The sequence below is a fragment of the Colletes latitarsis genome, chromosome 6 (assembly GCF_051014445.1).
Source record: "Colletes latitarsis isolate SP2378_abdomen chromosome 6, iyColLati1, whole genome shotgun sequence".
NCBI classification, from domain to species: domain Eukaryota; kingdom Metazoa; phylum Arthropoda; class Insecta; order Hymenoptera; family Colletidae; genus Colletes; species Colletes latitarsis.
In genome coordinates, this window is record NC_135139.1 from 20559325 (window position 1) to 20577780 (window position 18456).

The window sequence follows — 18456 nt, forward strand, 5'->3', positions numbered from 1 at the left end:
CGCCCTCTCATCCTCTGTTCGTGAAGTTCCTGCCCGAGACACGGGACGCGGGGGTGGGTGGTGGCGGTATCTTGGCGGTGACTTAAAGTGGCCGTAATTAAAGATGGCCGTTCGGGAAGGGAACTGCGAGCCGAGATCAAGAAAAGCTCGGGTCAGATTAAAGAGATGACCCGAAATGCAAACAAAGAAGGCTTCGACTATTTTCCTTTTGTCTCGCGTTCCCCTTTCGTTTGGATTTTACTTCCTCCCCCCCTCTCTCTCTCTCTCTCTCTGAAGCTTTTCTGCGTGGCTTTTTCAACCGGTATCCCGCGTCCCAGTTCGATTTCGATGGACGACTCTCGTTTCGGGCCTTCGATTATCCGAGGCTCGCGGTTAAATCTGATCTCGTTCGGTCGACTGCTTTAAATTACCTTCATTAAGTGCTCGCGCCGAGTTTTTCTGCGGTGTCCGGGAGAAAGTCGTTAAGATCGACTTCGATATTGAGTTCCGCGGGCAAAGGCGAGGCTTTTACCCCGGCGGCTGTTAAGAGGGAATTGATTGTTAATAAAAAGAGGAGAGGAAAGAAAACGGTGCACTGTTTTCGCCGGGACAGGACGTCGTTATCGCCGGGGACTCCCCGGGATAATTTCGAAAGGGAAGTTGGGGAAGCGAGTCGAACACCGCGTTGTAAATAATTAATAAAAATATCACGAAGATCTCGAGCGGTAAATTATCCTTGCGCCGAGCGGAGGGGGTGGAACTTTCGTTTCCCTTTCCGCGTAATCGAAAACGTTCGCGCGCTTTTTATTTCGAGGACGTAGCCGCGATACAGTTCGGAAATTTTCCCGCGTCGACAAAGGGTTTGTAATCGCTTCCATCTCCAAATTGGATTTTTCCAGGCGAGCTCTCCGGGCCGACGAGTAAGTGCCGTGTTGAGCTAAGGATTTATAAGGAAACCCCCTGTCCCCTGCCCCCCCCCCCTCCCGCGTCCGCAATATTCGAGAACTTTCAGAACGACTTTACTTCTTAATAAGATTCAACGTTCCAAAATGAAATTCGAAGCTGTACGTACGACGAAAGTCGTTTAGTGGCAGCGCCGCACTTCCGCGAACTTTTCCCCGCGGAAACTTTCAAAGCTTCCTGCGTTATTTTCCCTCTGCCCTCCCCCCTCCATTTCTCCTCCTTTTTTGTCTCTCGTTTTTTATTTTTATTTTTTTTTTTTTTTAACGGTGTTTTAAGAAGAAACGCTTCGCGAACCGACGCTGAATGCATTACGATGCTTTATGCAAAGCGCACGCTCTTTCGAGACGCGACACACATACTTCGAGGCTTTCCCTCGGAAGCTTCTTTTAAAGGATTACGCACGGTTGGACGTTCCTCGATTTTCTGAAACTTCTTTTCCCCCCCCGTCGAACTATTCGTTTGTACGCGAAAGAGTGAAAAAAATCAAGCATTACTGGCACAGTAGTGTAATTAAAATTTATCTGTTTGATAAACGAGAAGTCCCATTAAGCCTCAAGTGGATGTCTGCAAGTTTAAACTAATAATAATAATTACGTAATCTTCCATTAGTTTATTATTTTTTGAATGCTTTGAAGGAAAATCAATATTAAGTAAAATAGTCCACTTAAGGGTTAATGTACAAAGTGGTAGAACATGATAATCGAAATAACACGAATTGGGTAAACAACGTGAGGGCAGAATGTTAACAAAATTTGAATACACAGTTTTATCGTAACTCTCTTTTTAAAAATAAAGTCAGCTCTCCAGTTCCAATGGTTGTCATTTTATTTTAACGCGATTAATTTGATTTTCCAGGGAAAATAACGCGAACGTTCTGAAGGATCGTTAAGGGACGAGGCAAGAACTCGAAGTCGAACGTTCTTCGACGTCGCGTTCTTCTTCCTGGATCGATTTTGTGTTATAGAGCACCGATGGCGAAAGAAAACCAGCACGTCCGGAATTCTGCGCGCCACTGATAAGTATTTACTGCCTCAGGATTTTGTTTGGCGACGTTTCTTTCCTCTCGCGTCCATTTTCTCGCGTAAACGGATCCCAACGTCGAATTTCATTGTCGTGTGCGCTATAAATCACTATCTCTATTTTCTATTTAACTATCAGCCACGGTTGAAGCGATACAGAATACGTTACCGAAAATTATAACGTCGAGCGTTGAGGATGTTATTCGGAGATTCGTGTTTAGTGTGGTTTTCTCGGGCAGGTTTGGTTGGAAGTTGGGTTAGCTGTATCATCAAACTCTCCTCGTAATCCGTGTTTGTCTTCTTCATTATATCCAGTTACAGCCACCACGTGTCACGCGCATTGAATTATCACCGACGCGGATATAAGCATCTAAATCTATGTACCCCCCTAAGCAGAGGAGCACGCATTAGGATTAAAACGTTTCTTCAATATGATAACTATTGAAATATACAGAGTATTCGGCCACCGCTGAAGACAATTTTAATGGGAGGTTCTAGAGGCCAAAATAAGACGAAAATCAAGTATACTAATTCGTTGATGGAGGCTTCGTTAAAAAGTTATTAACGTTTGAAGTTTCGCCCGTATCGAATTTTTTTCTAGAAAGTGGGTAGGATTTCAGGGGTAGGTCTATTCACCAAAAATGATTGTAATTGACACCTGAAACTGTAAATAATTTTTCCAGAGCGATTTGAAATTTTTCAATTTTGTCGAAAAATTTCACACCTTCTCGAATTTTTTTCTCGAAAGTGGGTAGGATTTCGAGGGTATGTCTAATGACCAAAAATGATTGTAATTGACCCCCGCAACCGAAAATAATTTTTTCAGAACGATTTGATATTTTTTGTTTCGCTGAAAAATTTAGACACCTACCCCCTGTCGATTTTTCTTAAAAATAAGTTTTTCATTTTTAGTAATTTTGTTTGACGCCTTACAGAAAAGTTGTCTAATACTTTTTTGTAGGTACCCACGAGCTCTACGTCAGAAAAAAGTTTCATTGAAATATATTCACAATTGTAGGAGGCTGTTTGAAAATTGGACCATTTTTATGGGGTTTTTCTCATTTTGCGGGGTCAAGGACCAACTTTTCGAATATTTTTGCGATTTGTACGTATTCTCCAACAAAATACGCGTAGTTTGCTTTTTTAAACATTAAAATCGACCAATCCGTTCAGAAGTTATGATGTTTTAAAGATACGCATGAAATTTCAGTGAAACATATCGACGCTATGGTCAGACATTGTATTTTCGGTAAAGAATTTTTTTCTCGAAAGTGCGTAAGAATTCGTGGGTATGTCTATTCACCAAAAATGCTTGTAATTGACCCTTGGAACTAAAAATAATTTTTTTGGGACGATTTGAAAATTTTTTTTTCACCGAAAAATTTCACACCTACTCGAATTTTTTTCTCGAAAGTGGGAAGAATTTCGGAGGGATGTCTATTCACCAAAAATGCTTGTAATTGACCTCTGTAACTAAATATAATTTTTTTAGAACGATTTGAAATTTTTTAATTTTTTCGATAATCTCAGCTCTTACTCGATTTTTTTTCTTGGAAGTGGGTAGGATTTCAGGGGTATGTCTATTCACCAAAAATGCTTATAATTAACCCCTGTAATTAAATATATTTTTTATTATTATCATTTAAAATTTTTTAATTTTCACGAAAAATTTCACACCTCGGATTTTTTTCTCGAAACTGGGTAGGATTTCGGGGGTATGTGTATTCACCAAAAATGATTGTAATTGACCCCCGCAACCGAAAATAATTTTTCCAGAACGATTTGAAATTTTTGAATGTAATTATTAATAACTTTTTAACGAAACCTCCATCAACAAATTAGTATTCTTGATTTTCGTCTTATTTTGGCCTCTAGAATCTCCCATTAAAATTTTTCCCAGGAGTGGTCGAACACCCAGTATTTCTTTGGTATATCGCTTTTGTGCAAATTTTAATTACAGATAATAAAATCAACGCGTAGCAATATTTATTCCCTCGAGAAATATTTTATTTTTTAATACTTAAAATGATACTAATGGGTGCTAAACCATTAAAAATACCTTGCATACTGGTGTCAGGTGTGAATGGTTAAAACAGTAGAATATTTACTACATATATCAAACTAATTATATTCTAAAAAAAATCGAATTTTGACTCGGTGTGGAAACTTTCGACCCTCCCTGTATAATTGCACCGAGTCAGTTCGTTATGTACCGCGTGTCCCCGTTTCCGCAATCGGTCCCCGAGCATTCGTCTTGGCTTCGACCGCGTCCTGGAACGTGAAATTGACTTCTGTTCACGGGAGAAATGATTATCGATGGATCCCGATTCATCCGTCCATCGGGAAACGCCGCAACAATCCCAATAACGTCGGAAGTTTCTCCGCGTGGACTTCGCTTGCCCGTCCGCTTCGCGGTTTTGCGACGAACTTGAGCGGATTCCGGATTCGGACAACGTCCATAATTTGGAGTTTCGACGACGTTTCGGCGAGAATTCGCCTCGTACTCCGGGTTACGTGCACCAGTTGTTAAACAGCACCGCGAACAGTCCGACGTTTAATTAGAAAACGTCTCACTTTACGTCCAAAGGTTTTAATCTTGCTCTCTATCGCGTGCAGTTACAAATTGAGCATTTTTATAGCTACTAGCTTCTACAGACAATCTCTACAAAAATTATTATAAGAATGTTTGCAGTCAAGCATCGTCAATATACTGATTTACAAGGGTGGTAGAAACAGGATAGAAACGATCGATTTTGGACCACCAACTGCTACGTCATCCATGTGGGTGATAGAATTTTTTACTGTGGAACTAAAATAATTAATTCTCAAGATAAAGTGTTAAAGGAAATAAATATCTAGTTTACGAAAATAAATGCTAAGAAAAATGTTAAGTTACGTAGTTTACAATTGTATAAAGTCAAGGTTTTGGTCTCCCATGAAATTGTACGGTTTTGGTTTGCTAATCAACGTGTTAAAATTCGGGGGATGATCAGTCCTGTGTTCCCCTTTGTTATTTTGCATGGGGATCGTTCGAGAATCGCGCGGTAGAGGAATTTCACGGAAGTGGACGTTGGTCATCGAACGGGACGGTGAAAATAAAGTACCGGGAAGACGCTGTATTTTGTGGCATGGTTGGCCTCGAGGAATCAGAGTTATCGACCACGCGCGGAAAGAAAATGAATGGAACAAACGCGCCAGGGGCCAGGATAGAAGTAGAACCGGGCCAACGAACAGGAAGTACAATCGAATGATTCTGGTTCGCTGATCAATTTTCTACGCTCGAACCTCTACCGCCGGGTTATCCATCATGCGGCATTTGACCCTTCGGTTTCTTCGATTTTTCGTAACCTTCCGGCGCGCCGTTTCTTCCCTCGTTTCTCCCCGATCCACGATTTTCTCTCGCCACACGATACGTGTTTACACACCGAAATTTTATCATTCGTTCCAAACTACTTTGCGTTTGTCAGGCTCTCCTTTGAGCGTGCAAACCATCGAATGTATCGTTCATTGTTGGCGAGTCGTCGCGTGGAAACGCGTGTCTAATTTTCGTCCAACGCGATCGACAAAATTTGAATAAAATCCAACCATGAATTTGAATAGAGTAAACGTTGCGTGGAGATTAATTTGCCCGCCATATTGGCTTACCGAGATGTTACCCCGTTCTGATAAAAACCAAAGAATCGAATTACTTTTTCGAAAATTCCCGGAGTCGTTCGAAACGCGTTAAAATCAGATGACGAAATAATTGTTGGCGAAACGATTCGTGGACCGACGAGTATGTCTTTTCGGGATTAAGTCGACCCCGGGGAAGTTGGAGGAAGAGATTAAACTTACTCGAAACTTCTGGTCCCGTGTTCCTACGCCGTGACTCGGCGTCTTGGAAACTGCGCGTGGTCGCGGGGCTCCTTCTGCAATCAGAAAAGCCGAAACGTCACCGTTGCAGCGTGGTCCCGCGATGATTAAACGCCCCCGACCTTTGGTTTGGCGGTCTCATTTTTGAGATAGCCGCGCCAAGGGTATTCCCAGCAAATACTGGGCTCCCAGCCGGTTTCGCGGCTGCAGTACGGGAAAATGGATACGATGTTACCGCGGGGTCAGAGCGTACCGTAGATTCGCCCCTGGGGACGTATTCTCGAACTTACGCCGCTCCTGGGGCCGATAGAATTCACGGGTTACGCGGATACAACGCGCCTGTAAAATCTGCACAACGCTGAACGAGGATCGTGTCGTTGAGTGTACAGATTTGTTTGCCCCCAGCGGTGCTCAAACGTCTCCCATTTTCATCGATCTCATTCCCAAATTTCAATATTTATAGGAAAGTCCCTGTAAACTCTTTTATCATTACTGATAACTTAAATTCTTAAATGAAACTTTTAATCGGTATACAATTTTAACTAGAATATTTATAGAAAATATACAGGGTGTTCGGCCATCCCTGGGGAAAATTTTAATGGGAGATTCTAGAGGCCAAAATAAGGCGAAAATCAAGAATACCAATTTGTTGATGAAGGCTTCGTTAAACAGTTATTAACGTTTAAAGTTCCGCCAGTATTGAATTTTTTTCTAGAAAGTGGGTAGGATTTCGGGGGTAGGTCTATTCACCAAAAATTATTGTAAAAGATCCACGCAACCCAAAATAATTTTTCCAGAACGATTTGAAACTTTTCAGTTTCGCCGAAAAATTTAGGCACCCTACCCCCTGTCGATTTTTCTTCAAAATTCCTTTTTCATTTTTAGTAATTTTGTTTAACGTCCTACAGAAAAGTTGTCTAATACTTTTTTGTATTATGAGCTCTACTTCAGAAAAAAGTTTCATTGAAATATATTCACAATTGTAGGAGTTATGGCTGTTTGAAAATTGGACCATTTTTATGGGGTTTTTCTCATTTTGCGGGGTCAAGGACCAACTTTTCGAATATTTTTGCGATTTGTACATATTCTCCACCAAAATACGCGTAGTTTGCTTTTTTAAACATTAAAATCGTCCAATCCGTTCAGAAGTTATGACGTTTTAAAGATTCGCATGAAATTTCAGTGAAACATATCGACGCTATGGTCAGACATCAAATTTTCGGTGATGAATTCTTTTCTCGAAAGTGCGTAGGATTTCGGGGGTATGTGTAATGACCAAAAATGATTGTAATTGACCCCCGCAACGGAAAATAATTTTTTCAGATCGATTTGAAATTTTTAAATTTTGTCGAAAAATTTCACACCTTCTCGAATTTTTTTCTCGAAAATGGGTAGGATTTCGAAGGTATGTGTAATGACCAAAAATGATTGTTATTGACCCCCGCAACCGAAAATAATTTTTCCAGAACGATTTGAAATTTTTGAATTTAATTATTAATAACTTTTTAACGAAGCCTCCATCAACAAATTAGTATTCTTGATTTTCATCTTATTTTGGCCTCTAGAATCCTCTATTAAAATATTTCCCAGGGGTGGCCGAATACCCTGTATACTCTATTTAAAGGGGTATTTAAGGCTGTCTAGACTGTCATTTTTTTCTTTTTTGTGATTTTTTTTTAATGGTAGGTAGGCTGTTTTGTACTGAAATTTCGTAAATATATTTATTCATCTCATGAGCGTGTACAGTATTTCTTTCATAAAAAAATATTAAAGATTGTTGGAGTTGTGGCTTCTTGTTTAATGGCTATTTTCATCGGAAAGGGTGTATTTATAGTAAGAACCAGGGAGAAGTCAAAATCGCAATAAATAAAAGAATGTAACCTTTCTTCTGTCTTTAGCGTATTAAAAAAAGATAGCAAAACTCAATATTTGTTTAAACACGTAAGGAAATGCCTCCAACCAGCGTTAAACCGTGTCGTTTATTCAATATACAATGCGTTTATTTTATCCATTTTCGTGAAGGTTGGGCACCACTGGTCCGGCGGAATCGGTCTGTTGGAAGCGTCGTCCCGCGAAACCGGGGCTCCGAGCTACGATCGCGTTTATTGAATTATTCATTTCGAAAGAAGACATCGAATTTCTACTGAAATACCAGATCGAGCTTATTCTTCCATTCTGACTGTAAACAGCAATATTATCGGAACGTCGCTATAAAATTTTAGCCGAGATATTCAAACGAAATCTCATTTTGTAATTTGAGAGGCCAGCTATGGCGGACGAATCTAAAATTAAGAAATATCCACAGTGTCGTGCAATTAGAAAAGATTTGATTACGGACAAAAGCGCCTCTTTGCAGGAGCCAGGGTCAAGTTGCACGGATCGATTCGCGGAAAAGCTTGTTAAGGGTCGTTTCTATGGCCGACTCGCGGCAACAATAGGGGTCGCGGTATCTTTCTCGCGAGTTTGAGATTTTCCCCGCGGTTTAACAGCTCTGGATTTGCGGTCCCCGCGAAAAACTGGCACGGTCTACGTGCGCGACGCGTGAATTCTGATCAACGCCGGGCGTCGCGTTCCGCCCGACAGTGGAACAATGGAAAAGCCGCGAAGAACATGACACTGTCTACGAAAGAACGGGGAAAATGTGCCGCGAAATTCCGCGGTCGCGTAACTTTCGCGAAAAATGCCGGGGGAACTCGTCGACGAGAAAATTTACAGGCTTTTTTGGGGAGGTTTAAATTAAAAATTAAGTTTGGTGACGCTGGGTCAGGTTATTTTTTATTCGCGTATTTTAATGCATTCGATCGTGAATAATAAAATCTGAGAGATGGCGCTGAATACGCGTCCTCAAGCTAAATATATTTTGTTATGCCTTTAAGTTTAATAAACAAAACTTAGTTCGTATTTAAATCATCAATTCTTGATCCAGCCAAAGAAGAAGTCGTTGACTGTCATGGCGGCCACCAGTGACCGGAAATGAAGTATCAGGAGCCACAGACTAAATATACAATTTGTCACCAAGACTCTTCATTCGCTTACAAAGAATTCAAATTGGTGGCCAGAGTTTTTGGCAACACTTATGGATTTTTCCTGCACTTTCTGGCAGGATCGTCGTACCATAGATCACGCTAGTATTTTCTTTTTCCCACCAGCGTCTCTCGACATCGGATTAGCATACTTTCGATTGCCAATTTCGCGGTGAGACGTCTCGTTACTCGTACGCTCCGCGAAAGTTCCTCAATAGTTTGGGAACCAAGTTCTTCCCCCCCCTCGATTGTCGTAAAACTATATGGCAGTTATTTGTTTTACTTCTGGGCGTACTATTATTACCGATATAAATTAGTCAGGCATCCACGTACCCAAGTATTGCCGGTCCAATTCGAAATCGTTGAAATACAATTGCTAATTAACTCGATCACCGTTTCGGAACTTGTCCCCAAAGTTCGAGTACCTTTCGGCTTGCACCTTGAACATAATTTTGATTCGACGAGCTCCGGGGATCGAATCGAACAAATTAATACGATAATAATTGGCTCGGAATAGAATTTTCTTAGATATCGACTTCCAATTACATCCGCCGCCGTCGTTAAATCACGTCCGACGAGATCCCGGTCCCGATCTCGACGATAACGATCGCCTGTCCCGTTTTTATCTAATAGCGGATTTCGTTTAAAACTCGTTATCTTCCAGGGGGACGCTTATTGCCGTCTACGTCCCGACTTCGCGATCGATTCCGATCTATCCGGCGCGCGGAATAATTCAACGCGTTTAACGAACCTCTGCCAGAAATCGGACGCCAACTACGGATCCACCGAGTCAAAACCAGTCCAACGTATCGCTGGGAGAAGAAAAGAACAGTCCTGGATTCGGGGGAACACGATTCTGGGTGAGTAAAATACTAATGGAAGGTCTCTTCTCTTAACGTAGTCAATGGAGGCCTGGAAGTTGAAATTTGAAGAAAAATATCTCTTGAGTTTTTCAGTTGATGTAAAAAAAAGTATTCTATTAGTATCTTTATACTATATTTAAATAAAATACACTGAGTTGCATCTATTTTTCAAGATGGCCGTTCCTGATGTTACAGAATTTTATCTATCGGTACACGAGTTTCTGTTTATTCATTTTCATTGACTTTTCGAGAAACATGGAAGCACCTCGTTCGATTTTATGCACAGTTCTCTCGTACGAGCTTTCGACATGCTTTTATTTTCGATGCCGACTTTCGAGAGCGAAACTATGAAGTGGTCATCAGCCATTACAAACATTCCTTTCTGAAACGCAATTATAGCAGTGTCTCTCTGCAAATCGAATCGAGAACTCCAGATTCCACAAGGGTTTTACTAAACTTTGTTCTCGAGACTGCCTCGACTAAAATATTCCATTCGAACGAATGTTTAATTGCATAACCGGATGATCGCTCTCGTTGGACGAACGTGTAAACAGAGATGAGGGACGAATTCGTGTATCAAGCGAGGCAATACTGCGCGAACAAGGAAAGTAATCCAAATTTCATTGGTCGTTCGCAAATAAAATTTTCCATACTCTGCACTATTCCTCGAAGAAGTGGATCCTGAAATATAATAGTCGGGCATGAAATCTGCCGAATCGTAAGGGTCGTGACGAGTGGCTGGTATTTGACACACGCGAACGAAGACCACGTGGCGATCGCGTTTCGTTTCGACTAGGTGGTTCGAGCGAGAGAGGAATGGACGCGGGAACAGAGCGACGAGGGGGACGAGCAGAAGGGTAGGGGAGGCGTCGCGACGCCGAGCAACACAACCACACCCTTCGAAGGACCTGCTGGATCGATAGGCACACTACCCTCTGTTAAAGCAGAAAGAGGAAAGTGGCCTTCGAGGGATAGAGAGGAACCGTTGGACAGAAAAGGGGGCAGAGAAAGAGGATAAGACAAATTGCCAGAGATCTCACCGCGCTGCTTCTGCCGCTTTCTTTCCCTCTCCTATCCTCTCCGTGCTCTCTCCTTTTCCACCCCCCCTTCCTCCTCCCTGTTCTTTTTTCAGCCGGTTACCTGCCACCGACAATTGACGTCGCGCGAAACTTCTTCCGCGTCCTTGTCAAACGCGCTCGCGGCTTTTTCCAGGCGAATTTTCAATCTCGCGGCATATTGTTAAAGTAACGAGGTTACCGGAGCAAATTTACGGTGACGTCGTAATCGAGTGAACCAGACAGGAAGAGGGATACAAGTGCTCTTAATCGAGTTCCGACGACGCCGGGCCACGCGGGGTTAAATTGATTCTCGATTCGAAAAACTGCGAATAACGTTTCGGAGTCGGCTAATGACCGCAAACAACCGACCGCCGACCGGAACCGGTAATTTGTTTGTCCCCGAGCCTTCCACGTCCCTCTCTTTCTGTCTTTCGTCGCGTTTACATGAACTGTTTTGCTCGAAGAGTCCGCCAATCTTCCAATTAACGCCTCGAATGCGGGCGAACCGTAGAAATTCATCCTTTGAGCCCCCTTCGCCACACCAAATCCTGCGAAATCCTTTTAATTTTATACAAAATTAATTCTTTAGACTCATGTACAGAAGGTGCAAAGATATTCTCTTTGCTTTCTTAGACCTCGAATTGTTGGTTCTTAAAACATCGGGTGTGATTCGTAAATTGAACGTTTTTCTATCAGCCTGTACATCGTAGGAGATCCAGATTGAGGAAGCACAAATATTTGCTGATGTCGAATTTTACCTACGAAAGATGAACGTGCCCAATGATGTTCATTTTAAGAATCACTACCGTAAGTGTTCCGTATCTTCCGAGAAATTTCGAGGTCTGACGAACGATACAGCGTTTGTAAATCGTAGTAATTTTTTAGAGTTCGGATTCTTGAAATGAACACCGGACGTGATTCATAAATTGAACGTTTTTCTATCAGCCTGTAAAACGTAGGAAATCCAGAGGAAGCATAAATATTTGCTGGTGTCGAATTTCACCTACGCTGTACGAAAGATGTGCCCAATGATGTTCATTTTAAGAATCACTACCGTAAGTATTCCGTATCTTTCGAGAAATTTCGAGGTCCGACGAACGATAAAGCGTTTGTAAACCGTAGTAGTTTTTTAGAGTTTGAATTCTTGAAATGAACACCGGACGTGATTCGTAAATTGAACGTATTTCTATCAGCCTGTAAAACGTGGGAGATCCAGATTGAGGAAGCACAAATATTTGCTGATGTCGAATTTCACCTACGAAAGATGAACGTGCCCAATGATGTTCATTTTAAGAATCAGTACCGTAAGTATTCCGTATCTTCCGAGAAATTTCGAGGTCCGACGAACGATACAGCGTTTGTAAATCGTAGTAATTTTTTAGAGTTCGGATTCTTGAAATGAACATCGGACGTGATTCGTAAATTGAACGTATTTCCATCAGCCTGTACAACGTGGGAGATCCAGATTGAGGAAGCATAAATATTTGCTGGTGTCTAATTTCACCTACGCTGTACGAAAGATGCGCTCAATGATGTTCATTTTAAGAATCACTACCGTAAGTGTTCCGTATCTTCCGAGAAATTTCGAGGTCCGACGAACGATACAGCATTTGTAAATCGTAGTAATTTTTTAGAGTTCGAATTATTGAAATGAACACCGGACGTGATTCATAAATTGAACGTTTTTCTATCAGCCTGTAAAACGTAGGAGATCCAGATTGAGGAAGCACAAATATTTGCTGATGTCGAATTTCACCTACGAAAGATGAACGTGCTCAATGATGTTCATTTTAAGAATCACTACCGTAAGTGTTCCGTATCTTCCGAGAAATTTCGAGGTCCGACGGACGATACAGCGTTTGTAAATCGTAGTAGTTTTTTTTGAGTTTGAATTCTTGAAATGAACACCGGACGTGATTCGTAAAATGAACGTATTTCTATCAGCCTGTAAAACGTGGGAGATCCAGAGGAAGCACAAATATTTGCTGGTGTCGAATTTTACCTACGCTGTACGAAAGATGTGCTCAATGATGTTCATTTTAAGAATCACTACCGTAAGTATTCCGTATCTTCCGAGGAATTTCGAGGTCCGACGAACGATACAGCGTTTGTAAATCGTAGTAATGTTTTAGAGTTCGAATTATTGAAATGAACACCGGACGTGATTCGTAAATTGAGCGTTTTCTTAACAGCGAAACGCGATTCTATACTTTGGAAGTACAAATATCCACTGACGTCGAACTACTAAATATCCCACTTATTTTGAGAAATGTCTCGTGAAAGATGAAGCTGTTTTCGAACGTGCGAGGTTAGTTTTGAAATTTCGAGTCGTGGACCGGTCCTTTCGACGTAGAGAGGATCGTAATCGTTCCTGGCAACTTCCGAACTCGTTTCGAGATTCTTAGTTCTTTGTTTTCTCGGGGCCACTTTGTATCCTTCGGCCCGGCCGGCGAAAAAATAGACGGGCCAAGGAATCTCGGCAATAACGAGCGGTCCTTAGTTACATCAGACAGGCCGGCGCTTCCCTAATTCCCCTTCAGACGTGAGAAAAATCGTCCCGGGGATCTGGGAGGGCCCGCGTCTCAACCTTCGGCCGGAAAAATTGCTCGGAGAACTCGTTACACCCGGAAGCAATCGATTCGCAAATGCTTCGTTCCGATCGATCGGACGACCGGCGGACCATCGCCCCGGAAGATTGAGGTATTTATGAAGATGATACGCGCGCTACCTCGGCCATGGTTTACCATAATACGCGGCCATAACCTCGAGGGTGAGCCCATACCACGGAAATAACAACGAATAGCTCGGGAATATTTTTTATCGCGGCGCTTGTGAACCTTGGAAACACGGTGTTATTATTTTCAATCGTACGATCTTACGAAATGAACAGTAACAAATAAACGAACATCGAGTCTCACTTTTTATTTTATTTTTTTTTATTACAATTTATATCTCCAATGACGACTATATCCGTCATGCGTAAAATTAGTTACCATTTGCTATTTAAATTGTTATTTATCGAAAATTAAAATATGACTGGTTAAGACAGCTTCATGCAAGGAAGTATTTTATTTTAATTCGAGTCGTCGCGATAATTTTCCCGGAAAATAGAAGCGCCCGTTTCGCTGTTCGTTCCTGGATCGATACCCAGAAACGATCCCCGCTTTTTCAGACGCCAGAAGCCCCGCAAAAACAGTCCGGTGTCGCCATAAGTTTTCCCGGAAAATAAATCAGTACTCCGCGCGAAGAGAATGCCAGCGGTGTCAGAGTTCTCGGGTCTTCGTTCAATTTCTCGCGGGAGAACTTTTTAATATTTTCGCTGTGTTCGCCCCCGAATCGCACGTCAAGATTTTATTGCGTACACGCGGTTTATGATTCTCCTATGTCTAAATCGCATCGATAATACGCGCCATAATCGTTGCAATTATATAAAAAAAACCTCCAAACAGATCGCTTTAACACTATTTTCAACGAAACTTATAGAATTCTTACCAAACTTTGCAGGATATGACTTTAAGCTTGCGTTGGAATATTTTTTACTCCAGGAGAAACTCTTAAATAATCGAATATTCCTGTATTTTGTTCTATAATTTTGGTTTGAATAGATCTTTAATATTGGTTGTTGACGTGTTAAAAATCTTGCAGAAAATGTTCGCTAAGAGTTGTTTGCATTTTATTAAAACCAGTATTAAAACGATATGCGTTTGAATATTTGTTTTTTGTTAACGATCGATTAGATATACAATTTATACATTTGCTTCTGATTTAATTTTTATTTAGTTGTCGATACGAGGGTGCGCTTGGCGTTTGCAGCGTATCTTGCGTCTATTCAAATTGAAATTATCGAATATCCCCATGTTTCGTTCTACGATTTCAATTTGAACAGATTCGTAAATATGGAAAACTGTAGCAAGGGTTGTTTAATTTTAATTAAAACCAGTATCAGAGACATACGTATTCAAAGATTTTCTTTCTACGAACGATCGAGCAATTTTGTGCATATACAGGGTGTTCGGCCACCCCTGGGAAAAATTGTAATAGAGGATTTTAGAGGCCAAAATAAGACGAAAATCAAGAATACCAATTTGTTGATAGAGGCTTCGTTAAATAGTTATTAACAATTAAATTCAAAAACTTCAAATCGTTCTGGAAAAATTATTTTCGGTTGCGGGGGTCAATTACAATCATTTTTGGTCATTACACATACCCTCGAAATCCTACCCATTTTCGAGAAAAAAATTCGAGAAGGTGTGAAATTTTTCGACAAAATTTAAAAATTTCAAATCGGTCTGAAAAAATTATTTTCCGTTGCGGAGGTCAATTACAATTATTTTTGGTCATTACACATACCTTCGAAATCCCACCCATTTTCGAGAAAAAAATTCAAGAAGGTGTGAAATTTTTCGACAAAATTTAAAAATTTCAAATCGATCTGAAAAAATTATTTTCCGTTGCGGGGGTCAATTACAATCATTTTTGGTCATTACACATACCTTCGAAATCCTACCCATTTTCGAGAAAAAAATTCGAGAAGGTGTGAAATTTTTCGACAAAATTTAAAAATTTCAAATCGATCTGAAAAAATTATTTTCCGTTGCGGGGGTCAATTACAATCATTTTTGGTCATTACACATACCCCCGAAATCCTACGCACTTTCGAGAAAAAAATTCATCACCGAAAATTTGATGTCTGACCATAGCGTCGATATGTTTCACTGAAATTTCATGCGTATCTTTAAAACATCATAACTTCTGAACGAATTGGTCGATTTTAATGTTCAAAAAAGCAAACTACGCGTATTTTGGTGGAGAATATGTACAAATCGCAAAAATATTCGAAAAGTTGGTCCTTGTCACCGCAAAATAAGAAAAACCCCATAAAAATGGTCCAATTTTCAAACAGCCATAACTCCTACAATTGTGAATATATTTCAATGAAACTTTTTTCTGAAGTAGTGCTCATGGACACCTACAAAAAAGTATTAGACAACTTTTCTGTAGGGCGCCGAACAAAATTATTAGAAATGAAAAATGAATTTTTAAGAAAAATCGACAGGGTAGGTGCATAAATTTTTCAGCGAAACTGAAAAGTTTCAAATCGTTTTGGAAAAATTATTTTGTGTTGTGGGGGTCAATCACAATCATTTTTGGTGAATAGACATACCCCCGAAATCTTGCGCAATTTCGACAAAAAAATTCAGTACGGTCGGAACTTTAAACGTTAATAACTATTTAACGGAGCCTTCATCAACAAATTGGTATTCTTGATTTTCGTTTTATTTTGGCCTCTAGAATCCACCATTAAAATTTTTCCCAGGGGTGGCAGAACACCCTGTATTATCCTACTTAAAAGTGTATTTGCTTGTGATAATAATTTTGGTCCTACGAATTAAATATTTAATTGTCGACACGTAGGTGTGCTTGAGTTGTATTTATATAATTTGGCGTTTAGACGATTTTTAGCGTCGTCGTTGTGGGTCCCACGCGTCCCAACGTATCTTGCGTCTATTCAAATTGAAATTATCGAATATCCCCATGTTTCTTTCTACGATTTCAATTTTAACAGATTCATAAATATGGAAAGCTGTAGCTAATGTTGTTTAATTTTAATTAAAACCAGTATCAGAGCCATACGTATTCAAAGATTTTCTTTCTACGAACGATCGAATAATTTTGTGCATATATTATCGTACTTAAAAGTGTATTTGCTTGTGACAATAATTTTGTCCCACGAATTAAATATTTAGTTGTCGACACGTAGGTGTGCTTGAATTGCATTTAGATAATTTGTCGTTTAGACGATTTTTAGCGTCGTCGTTGTGGGTCCCACGCGCCCCAGCGTATCTTGCGCGTATAGATAGAGGAGAAGCCACGGCGGGTGAGGATTAAGGGCGCGTTTAAGGGCTGTTTACGGTTTTGCGGACGGCTGGCTATAAGCCTGCGTGCTCGCGGCGCGGTGCTTTGGAATTTCGGATCCGTGGTTTATGGATAGCAGAGAATCGGGATGTGGGCCCGACGAGGGAACAGGATAAACGCTCGTTGTTTGTACTGGTGGATTGCGTAAGAGGGAGCAATTGGAGGAGCCCGGCTGACGGTGCACACGGTAATGCACGGGTAAGTCATTGTAATAAGCTTTGTCTACACGCTGCTTGAGCCGGAGATTCGATGCGTAATAGGATTTCGTTGCGTGTTAATTCGACGTTGCCGGGCTTAATTGAGACCGAGCCCCGATGGGCGAAAGATTAATTTAATTATCGAACTTCCGTCGATCCTGGGGATCATTTCGACGCCCACGACCTTGCCTCTATCGATATCAAACGTTATTGATTCCTTTGAGAGCAGCCAACACTCGTCAAAGTCAGTGCAATTGCTTGGCTCCGCAACAAAGCTCACCATTCTCAAACGACACTTGCCCAAGATATTCAGAAAAATGACATCATCCTCATTGATGTGTAACACCTAGTCAGAAACTGTTAAATATTTGTTAAAATATTTTTTTCCTATCTATCGATTTTAAAAACCAAAGAATATTTCTTTTTCACTACTATGGAACTGAAATCTTGCGTATCAAATTTTCAATTCAATTTCATAAGGGGGAACATAGCAAAAGTGTTGGCCCGGGAGTTTCTTGGAATATTCCAGAGAGTCGAATCATAATCAACGCGTTCCATCGTTCGTGGAAGGCAGCTGCAAGATTTGCAACAATTTCACACAGCTCGAGGGGACGTTATTGTTTGCGACGCTTGACGACTGTATAGTAATGAGCACTATGCCTGAACTGTTTGCTGAGAAAGCAAAGAAAGCGTCTATTATTGCGAACGCTGCTTGGGAAAATACCAGGGCGGAACGCTTTGGGCCGTACGGGGATTCCTTCTCGTTTTATAAATATGTCCTTCGAGGTATCCGAGCGGAGCTGCTCGAAACTGTTCCCGTAATTCCGGAAGAATCGTTTATGGTCGCGTGTCTCGGCGAACCAACGTCATTCGATAATTGGTATTTGGCTAACCCGCGCGGCGATGTTTGGTTTCTTTTTCTCTGGCTCGTTTCTTTGACAGCTGCCAGGGACCGTGCGTTTCGGTATTTGCGCTCAACTTAACCGGCAATTTGTCATAATTATCGATAGGACAGTAACGAGCAAACGTTTGAGACACGTGGAACGCGTCAAGAACGATTAATACATATCACAGACCCACAATCCGCGTTCGATGGATCTTTATACAGAGCAGCTTGGAAACTAGCGTTTAAAATTTTAACGTTCTCGAAATCACAGTGCATATAATCTGAAACATTCTTTCGTGTTTATCGTAATAAATAGACAATAATTACTGTTTAGAATATTCGTGGCGCGGACGTAGGTTTAGGGGTCTTTTGCATGGTCGTGCAGGACCAAAAATGGACGTCTGCTATGAGATACGGAAGAAGTATGCAGAGCAATATGCGTTGGCGTGTAGGTAGATGTACCCGCGATATCAGTGCAAAACGATACGCTTTACGCGTGTTGCAAGACCTCGGAATGCGAAAATGGAGCCAGGATCTCGAGATTGAGTTAAGTTCAGCACAGAGTGGTATTAAACACGCTTATCTGGTGCCATACGTTGGAAGTGTGCGGTCTCCAACAAACTGTTAACAATATAAGACGTCTATCGTCTTGCCTGTTGGTTTCCAAACTGCGCTCTCTGCGGTTCGAAAAATTCCCAAT